The sequence below is a fragment of the Theobroma umbraticum genome, unplaced genomic scaffold (assembly GCF_002168275.2).
Source record: "Theobroma umbraticum cultivar Fairchild unplaced genomic scaffold, ASM216827v3 scaffold_44.0, whole genome shotgun sequence".
NCBI lineage: Eukaryota > Viridiplantae > Streptophyta > Magnoliopsida > Malvales > Malvaceae > Theobroma > Theobroma umbraticum.
Genome location: NW_018397255.1, coordinates 13,628,704 through 13,637,329, shown reverse-complemented (window position 1 = coordinate 13,637,329; position 8,626 = coordinate 13,628,704).

Sequence of the window (8,626 nt, the reverse complement as noted above, 5' to 3'; positions counted from 1 at the left end):
CAGTTAGGATATGTCCCTTACATCACTTGGGGTGATGATTCCTATCTTGACCCCTCATTTGCCTTCAAATGCTTCATGTTATACCTAAAAGTATCCTATTTTGGCATCCTTGGTTAGGCACCTATAGAGATAAAATCGAAACATAGCACTCGATACATAAGATAACCTGGTGTCTCAAGTCTAGGGAGTATTTACACAACTGACACATGAGGAGTATTGCATAGACACTTGAGTGAAATACCAAATGCACTTCTCACGACGGGTCATGTTCAGTGAACTTGCTCTCCTAGGCAAGCACCTACATTCTAGTTCCAAGTATCTCTATACTTCAACCTAGGAGATCGATTGCTTACTTCTCAAGTAAAGAAAATAGAATGTACCAGTCTGTAGGCATCATTGATGCCCAATCTCAATGATACATTGACCAGGAACATTTTTGAGATTACGCTTTGATGCATAAGAATCTCATAACTGTAACCCATTATAGTTTCCTTGCAAGGCATATTAATCTCATGGACTTCGTCCAATTAGACTTTATAACTTGTTATAATTGATGTCTTATTGATGAAGGAAAATCTTTAATCATTCAATATGAATAATGTTGTTGCATGATTGGAATCAAGCCTTAACCAATCGCAACTGGTTGCAGGGCTCATCCTAACAGTTTCACCGTTCCATGTACTATTGGTACTTTATTCTTTGCAAAAGCTTTAAGTGATTTAAGAGCATGCATCAATTTGATGTCTCTATCTATTTATTGGAAACTTGGTTTAGGGGAAATCAAGCTTACTTTTGTGGCCGTGTAACTTGTGCAATTTTTCACCTATCCAAGAGGTATTATTGAAGATGTGCTAGTTAAAGTTGATAAATTTATTTTTCTAGTAGTCTTCATTGTACTTGACATGGATGAATATCGTGAAATTTTGATTATTCTTGGGAGACTATTTTTAGCTACTACTAAAGCTCTCATTGATGTTGAAAAGGGAGAACTTACCTTAAGGGTCCAAGACCAAGAGGTAACTTTCAATAATTTTAGAGTTTCCTAAAGAATTTGATGAATGTTTTGAACCTCATTCAATTAGGTAAATTCAATTCAAGAAAGATTCATTAAATTCAAGTTTTAATCTTGGCTACATATGACATATAGTTATATTTTTATCCCATGTGCAAATCAACTCATTTGACAATAGTTTTGCCCAAATAAACTTAAACATATCCAATTTCATTCAAGGCTTACACTAAACTCCCTTTGTCAAGTTGTGTTTCAGTTTCTAGATCAATTTAATTAATGGCTAGTCAATCAAAGCATTAAACACAACATTGGAATAACCAACTCGTATTCCATTTATCATAAACAAGAGAGAAATTAAAAATCCAAACTATATTTTGAGTTCAATTACAATTCTAGATAAAGAAAATTAGTTCATAACTACTATTGAAAACATCATCCAAAGAAATTTAACTATCAATACAAATCAAAAGAAGTATAGAAGGAACAAATGAAAAGAGAGAGCTAAGGTTTGTCAGATCTTGAATGTTTAATCTTCTTTGTTTTTCCTTTCTTTCTTATTTGCTTAATTGCTCCTTTTCTCTAGAAAACCTTAACTCAATGTCCTCTTTTATTTTCTCTCCAAATTCCTCTTTAAATAACCTTTAAAATCATATTTTTGTTAAAATTTGGAAAATTGATCTTCGAGTTATCGAGCTGGTGCAGAGACCATGATTTTAGGCACTATGATGCCCTATTCCTAGGTGGAAGTATGGTGTTTCTTTCACTGCATGGCATTACGACGCTGGCTCTTCATGGCGATGGCATTATCTCCTCTAAAATTTGCATGAGTGTGCACTCTTCCTTGGCACCATGGCACTCATTGATTCATGGCTGCGATGTTGGGATCCTTCCTACTTGAGTATAGAGTCTATTGCAATCCATCTACTTGCAACTTAAGTTTTTTCTTCTTTCAGGCTAAACTAGGAAAAATGGTAAGCGTGATAGTTGTAGCTTATCTCTTAGCTTTCCAATAACTCAAGAATCATGTCAATTGGACTTCTGGACTGAGAGTTATACTCGAATACTGCAACAAGTATGAGAGAAGCACTAGCCATACTTGCACTCTTTTTTCACCAATTGAAACTTTTTTGTTTAAACACCTTTAAAAGCAATAGACAAAATCAGTGATAACTAAACTAAAAGCAATTTAATCATAAAATTAAACAAAAACAACTCAAATTAAAATAACTCAACATGATCTAAGCTAATGAAGAAAGATAATTAAAAACCTTAATTCTAAACAAAAATCTCAAGACCTTAGCACATTTAATACCCAAAATGTGGCAAAATAACTCTATGTAATAGAGTTATCACTGTCCCAAAATTAAGATTTTACTTGTCCTCGAGCAAAAGCATAAAAGAAAACTAACATGTAAATGATGAAAGCAATTTAAATAAATAAAACAACTAATTAAGAGTAAGTTGCACCACATCAATGATTTCCTTTAATTTCCTCAAAAGTTTCTCATAATCCCAACTTAAAGTAAATCATATATACTACTCAAGTTCATGTTTCACTTCAAGTGCACACTTATTCTCAAATAGATTTCTGTATGTGTGCAATCTTTTTACAAACAATAGTCATGCAATCCGAATAAGTTTACACTCATGCAAATTCGAATTAGTACAAGAATCCCGTAGGATTTCCTTTCATCTCTCTTTCCAAAAAGGTAGACTAACACTTAATCAAGGATCCTTATGACTTTATTTCACTTATAATGACTAGCTAAGGTCAAGGTAGGATAAAGTATATTTATTAGGCTCAAATCACCTGAAGCACATAATCATTCTAGGACTTATATAGAGTTCTAGTCATCCTTCCAAATAACACCTTTTTTTTCTTTAAAATTTTCTTTCTCTCAACACTTTATTCTTTTTTTGTTTCTTTTCTTTTCTTTTTCGTTTTTTTTTTCATCACAATTTTACAACCCCAAACTTATTTCTTTTTATTATGGATAGTGGGATGATTACTAACACATGTGAATTTTTTTTATCAACTCCACCTTTCACCTTATTCAACATCAAGCTCAATACACACCCCAAAATGATTAACATACTTAAGAGTAAGGGCTGCAAAATTGAAATTTTATTTTATAGGCTAGGCTAAATAAGTATGTTTGAGAAAGAAAAGGTAAAATTAGGCCCAACAGGGTGCACTGAGGATAAAAATATATCAAGATATGCTCAAAAGGCTCAAATCATCCAAAATGGACTAATTTATTTCCTTAACTAAGTATTGCGTAGGATTGTACCTCGAGAGAGAATCAAACAAATTCTAGAATTCATGACATAATCAAAAAAAATCACATTAACATAACCCCTCTCTAAATATGCACAACAATTATAAGAAAAAGATAAAGTGCTCAATTAATGGAAATCTCATCTTAACAATGATACTAAACATAATAATTTCGCACAAACTCAAACAATATCCATATTTACCAAAATCCAAAGACAACAAGATAACTAAATTCTCATCATTGGATATGAAAAATCATTAGAAAAGGTGCGAAATCACTCAAGCTATCTATGAAATAGAATTTTAAAAACTAAACATATATGAAAAAGAAATTTAGATAATAATGAAAATGAAATAAACTTAAGACGTAAATGAAAATAATAGTACCCTTCCCCATACTTACATTGAACATTGTCCTTAATGTTTAAAGTAGAAAAGAAAAAATATAAGTAAAACTCCGCTGACAATGGTAGCAATTCGGAAAGAGCTTTATTTTTCTTCTTCATCCTTATCATTATCTCTAAAGTTGTTAGGAGGATCCGGTAAGGTGACCAAAATCTAAATAAGAAAAAGAATAAAAACAAATTAATGAGAAAAATCTACATAAAAGAATAACTTCAAACAAAAAAAGTAAGAGTTTCGAAAGCTTGGGTTGCTTCCCACGAAATCATCTTTATAGTCAATAGCTTGTCTATGGCACCCTTTTTGTAAAACTTCATCCATGAAATAAGGCTTGAGACATAGTTCATTAAACATGAATGCGCCAATAGCCTTACTATCAATCTCTATTATACCACAAGGATAAACCTTAACCACTTTGAAAGGACACAGCCATCTTGATTTACGTTTCCATAGAAAATATTTGAAGCGTGAATTAGAAAGTAACACTTGTTGTCCCTCTTCAAAACTTGTTGTTATAAGATATTCTTTCTCAAAATCCTCCTTAGCCAACTTATCAACCAAATCCATTCTATAGTAACTATTTGTATAGATAGGTGATAATTTTATTTTATAGAATTAATTTTATCTCAATTTGTTCTTAAAAGTTAGCTAAGTTCTTGAGTTTAGGTTAGGATTTAGTTATTTTTAGTTATTTTTCTAATTAGTTTATTTTTATTAAGTTATTTTATTTATGCTAATTTTATGTTTATTTGCCTTAGTTTAGATATTATTTATTAGTTTTTTATGTTTTTGTAGGACTCTTGATAACTCTATTGTATAAAGTTATCTTGCCATATTTTGAGTGATAAAATGGTTACTTCTTTCAGTTTAGGTAAAGTTTTAAGTAGTTTTCTTTGTTTTTCTTTAACTAGTTAACCCATGATTGAGCTAGTTTAATTCAAGTTATTTTTTAGTTCATTTGTATGTTAAAAAAGCCTATTTTTAGCTATGGTTGATATAGTTCTAATGTTTTTAAGGTCCTCAAAAGAGAAGGAGTCAAGTGGCTAGGAATTGTACAAGTTGACCAGGTGCAAACTTCACCAAACATGCTACGGTATTTCAGACATGATGCAAGCTACATAAGTCCAATCAATGTGATTCTTGGACCATCAGAATCTAAAAAGAAGGGCAACAACATTCATGTTTATCACTTCACACATTTTAGATCGAAACATGGTCAAAATCGCCTTAAAAGTAGCCAAATTGCAATACTTCTGCACTAGGAAGCTTGAAGAGACAAAAAGTCATGTCCCCCACACAAAACAAAGACCTGGACATTGCAGTGCTAGCCACCTAGTGTCACGGTGATAGCACAGGTCTTTAAAATCTACATTCCAAATTTTTGACTTTAGGGTTTTCAATAAGGGGTATATATAAGCCATTTTAAGTGGGTTTCAAAGGAAGGGATAGAGCAGCTCTTTAGAGGAAAAAGAACCATTAACAAAACAAGAAATAAGAGAAAGATTAGGGCTTAAAAAGCTATAGAAATTTATTTCTCTCTAGAGTTGTTCTTCTCTCACTTTTTTTGTAGTATTTATGGTTTCTTTTTTGTGGATGATGTTTGCTGAGAATATGATGAAATAAATAGCTTTTTCTAGAATTGTGGTTGATCTCTTTATGTAGTTTGGAAATAAATAATTATAAGGAAAAACTTGGACAGCCTTGAAATGGAAACATGTGCCCAAGATCCTACACATTAGATCAAGACATTGAAACAAGTATGTAAGATGCAAAGCCTTTTAAGAAACCTGCCTATTTACGCTTTTGGCTTCTCATAACATACTATTTTGAATTTCTATGAAAGTGACAAGTCTGGCAAGATGCTAGAATACTATAAATGACACCAATGGGAGAGTTTAAGATTAAACAAGTATGTTTATTGGGTGGATTCCCAAATGCATCACAGATTTGCATAAGAAAACATGCATATTTTCAAGAAAATGAACATAGTTTACAAAGTTTCTAGAGTTATTGCTTGTTCCCCTCTATATCCCTCATAATTAATTGTACTCACATTTTTAATTCTCATGTTTTGGAGATCCAGTGTTACTTGAGGTATGGATGCGCGAGGGATCCATATACCTATTTGGTAGGCTTAAAGACTAAGGCATTCGATAATATGTTCCACATCTTAGAGTCATTCCGTTGGTAGTCAATCTTTAGTTATGCTATGCTATTAGCCATACGGCCTTGTATGTTTAAATGTAAGTAGGTTATGGGACATAGATATAATGTCCAACATATAGTGATGTAGCCATGTGTTGGCAGATAATAGATAAATGGTATAGCCCATGTGTAAGCACACGGTGCATGTTATAGCTCAAAGTTGTGCCTGACATAAATGCCTAGTGCATGGTAATGTGGCCATAGGGTGGCAAACAAAGGAATGTATATGAAACACTGATGTTAAGTAACGGTAAATGTTTTGCATAATGAAATACTTTGTGTACATGTGTAAGAGGTTATGATGTTAAGTATGGCTTATATGATAGTAGTGCACGTTCTAAAGATGGACCAAGTTATCATGAAAGATAATGAGGCTTATGTGGGCTTGGTGGGTTACTTCCATTGGGTTTTCATGCTGATCACAGCCCAGGACAAGGTCATGACACAATGCCCCTTCTACTACAACATCAATGGTGGTTCTAATTAGTCCTAACAAATTATTATAGAAAGTTTGTACTTACAGCCATTTAGATAACCCATGGTGAGAACATCTTCTAAGTAAATCCGTATACCTCTCTCAAGCCCCATATAGTGATTCTGAATCAAAAGGTATAAAAGAGGTGATATCATTTTGGTATTTTTGCTACTTTAGCTAGTGGAAAGAACTTAGCCAAGAATTTCTAAGCCACATTATCCTAAGTACTAATGGAACTAGTTGAAAGAAAATTCAACCAACTTTTTACCTTGTCTCTTAGTGAAAATGTAAGTTAAATTTCTACCTACGCAAGTATACATATCAAAAAGATAGTATAACGGTAAGCAGAGTATCGATCCCATAGAGAATTGATCTAAAATTTTACTAAGTACTAAAATTAAAACAATTTAATCTTATCCAAATAATCAAAATCAAATAGCTAAATTTAATTAATTAAAATAATTAATCAAAATTTAAACTAAAAAGGAAAATCAAAAGGATTACAATATCCCTCACACTTTATCTGAATCTTACCTTTTTTCCTTAACTTATTTCAATGGATTGTATTGCTAACCTAGAGCCCTCAATTATTCATAAGGGTCTCTCGACTCGTCTTATAAAAATTTCTATTTTAATCAAAACAATATATCCCCATCTGGATTAAAATTAAAACAAATTCATTAAACTTAGACTCTAATTTAGCTACATATAGCCTATAGCTATATCCCTATCCTATACATAAATCAATTAGTATGATCGTATGCTATCTCAATTTTAGTTCACACTAAACTCCATTTCCCAAGTTTGTTTAGATTCCTAAATCAATTTAATTGGTGGCCAAGCAATTAAAAGCATTAAGAATAAATTGGAATAAACAATTCAATTCCATTAAAAACAAGCAAGAAAGAGATTAAAAATTCAGATTTCATGTGAGTTCAATTGCAATCTCAGAAAAATAGTTTAGTTAATAATATCTAATAAAAACTTCAACCAAAGAAAATTATCCATTAATCCTAGTAAAAGAAAATAAGAAAAACACAAAAGTAGAAAGAGAAAACTAATAGTTGAAGCTTTGTGATCTCGATTCTGCCTTCAATTCTCTTGCTTTCTTGCTTTGTTTTTGGCTCTTTTTCTCCAAAGAAATTAGTTCCTGCCTCCTCACAAAAACCTTTGAAAAAGGCCCCTTAAATAGCCTCCAAAAGCCTTAGTTTCCAAAATCCTATAAACTTGTTATTTTTGAAAAATACGATGAGTGCCGCGACTCTCATTTCCAAGAGCTGCGGCTCTCAAAGATTTTATCTCAATTCTGTTCTTCTGGTGCAGTACTTTCACTTTGACAAAGATTTTGACCACCTTTCAATCATGTCATGTGGACTTCTGTAGTGGAAGATATGCTTGAAAAATTGAAACATATGCAAACAGAGCACTAGTCCATTATGTACTTTTCTTCACCAATTGAGATTATTTTCGATCCTACTCCTACAAAAACATAAAAATAAATATAAAAAAAACTAACATTATTAACTTAAAATAAATATTTAAGCATAAATTAAATTAAAATAATAAAATAACTAAAAACACATAAATCCAATCCTAAATTTAGTCTAACTTAGACTAATTAGGTATTTAATCTCTCATTAAATATATGTATTTGATGCACACATCAAAAAATAGAAAAAACCTCAATCTAATGTCATCATTTGAAACGTTATTAGTCTCGAATGTATTACAAATCTCTAGAAAATTCACAATATGTGCATTAGGATTATCAATCAACAGTCCCCCAAACTAAATTGAAGTTTGAATCATTTGAAAGATAGTTGGCTTACTCTCAAAGCAATTGGCTTGGATGGTAGGTCTATGGATGCTAGGGTGAAGATATTGCATGAGAAGAACATCATAGTCCCTTAAAGACTTGTTCTCTTCTCGTTGTTCAATCATTGTTTTGATGTGAGTTGAAGCTTGTGAACTTTCTCTCTCAAGTTTTCAAAAAAGTCTTTTTGATTTCTAGATCAAAAAGAACAATCTTCTAATTTCTCACTCTTCACATACAAAGACCAAAAGTACCTAAAAATAAAGGAAAACAAAGTTTAAATTAAGAGTAAGATTGCTTGGTTTTAATATTAGCAAAAAGTAAGAAAATAATTCTCAAGCAACAAAGCCAAAACTTCTTGTCAAATTTACCATGCAAGTGAACGTATCGTTAATAAGTAATATAATATAAAGTAAAGTATCATTCTCACAGAGAATTACA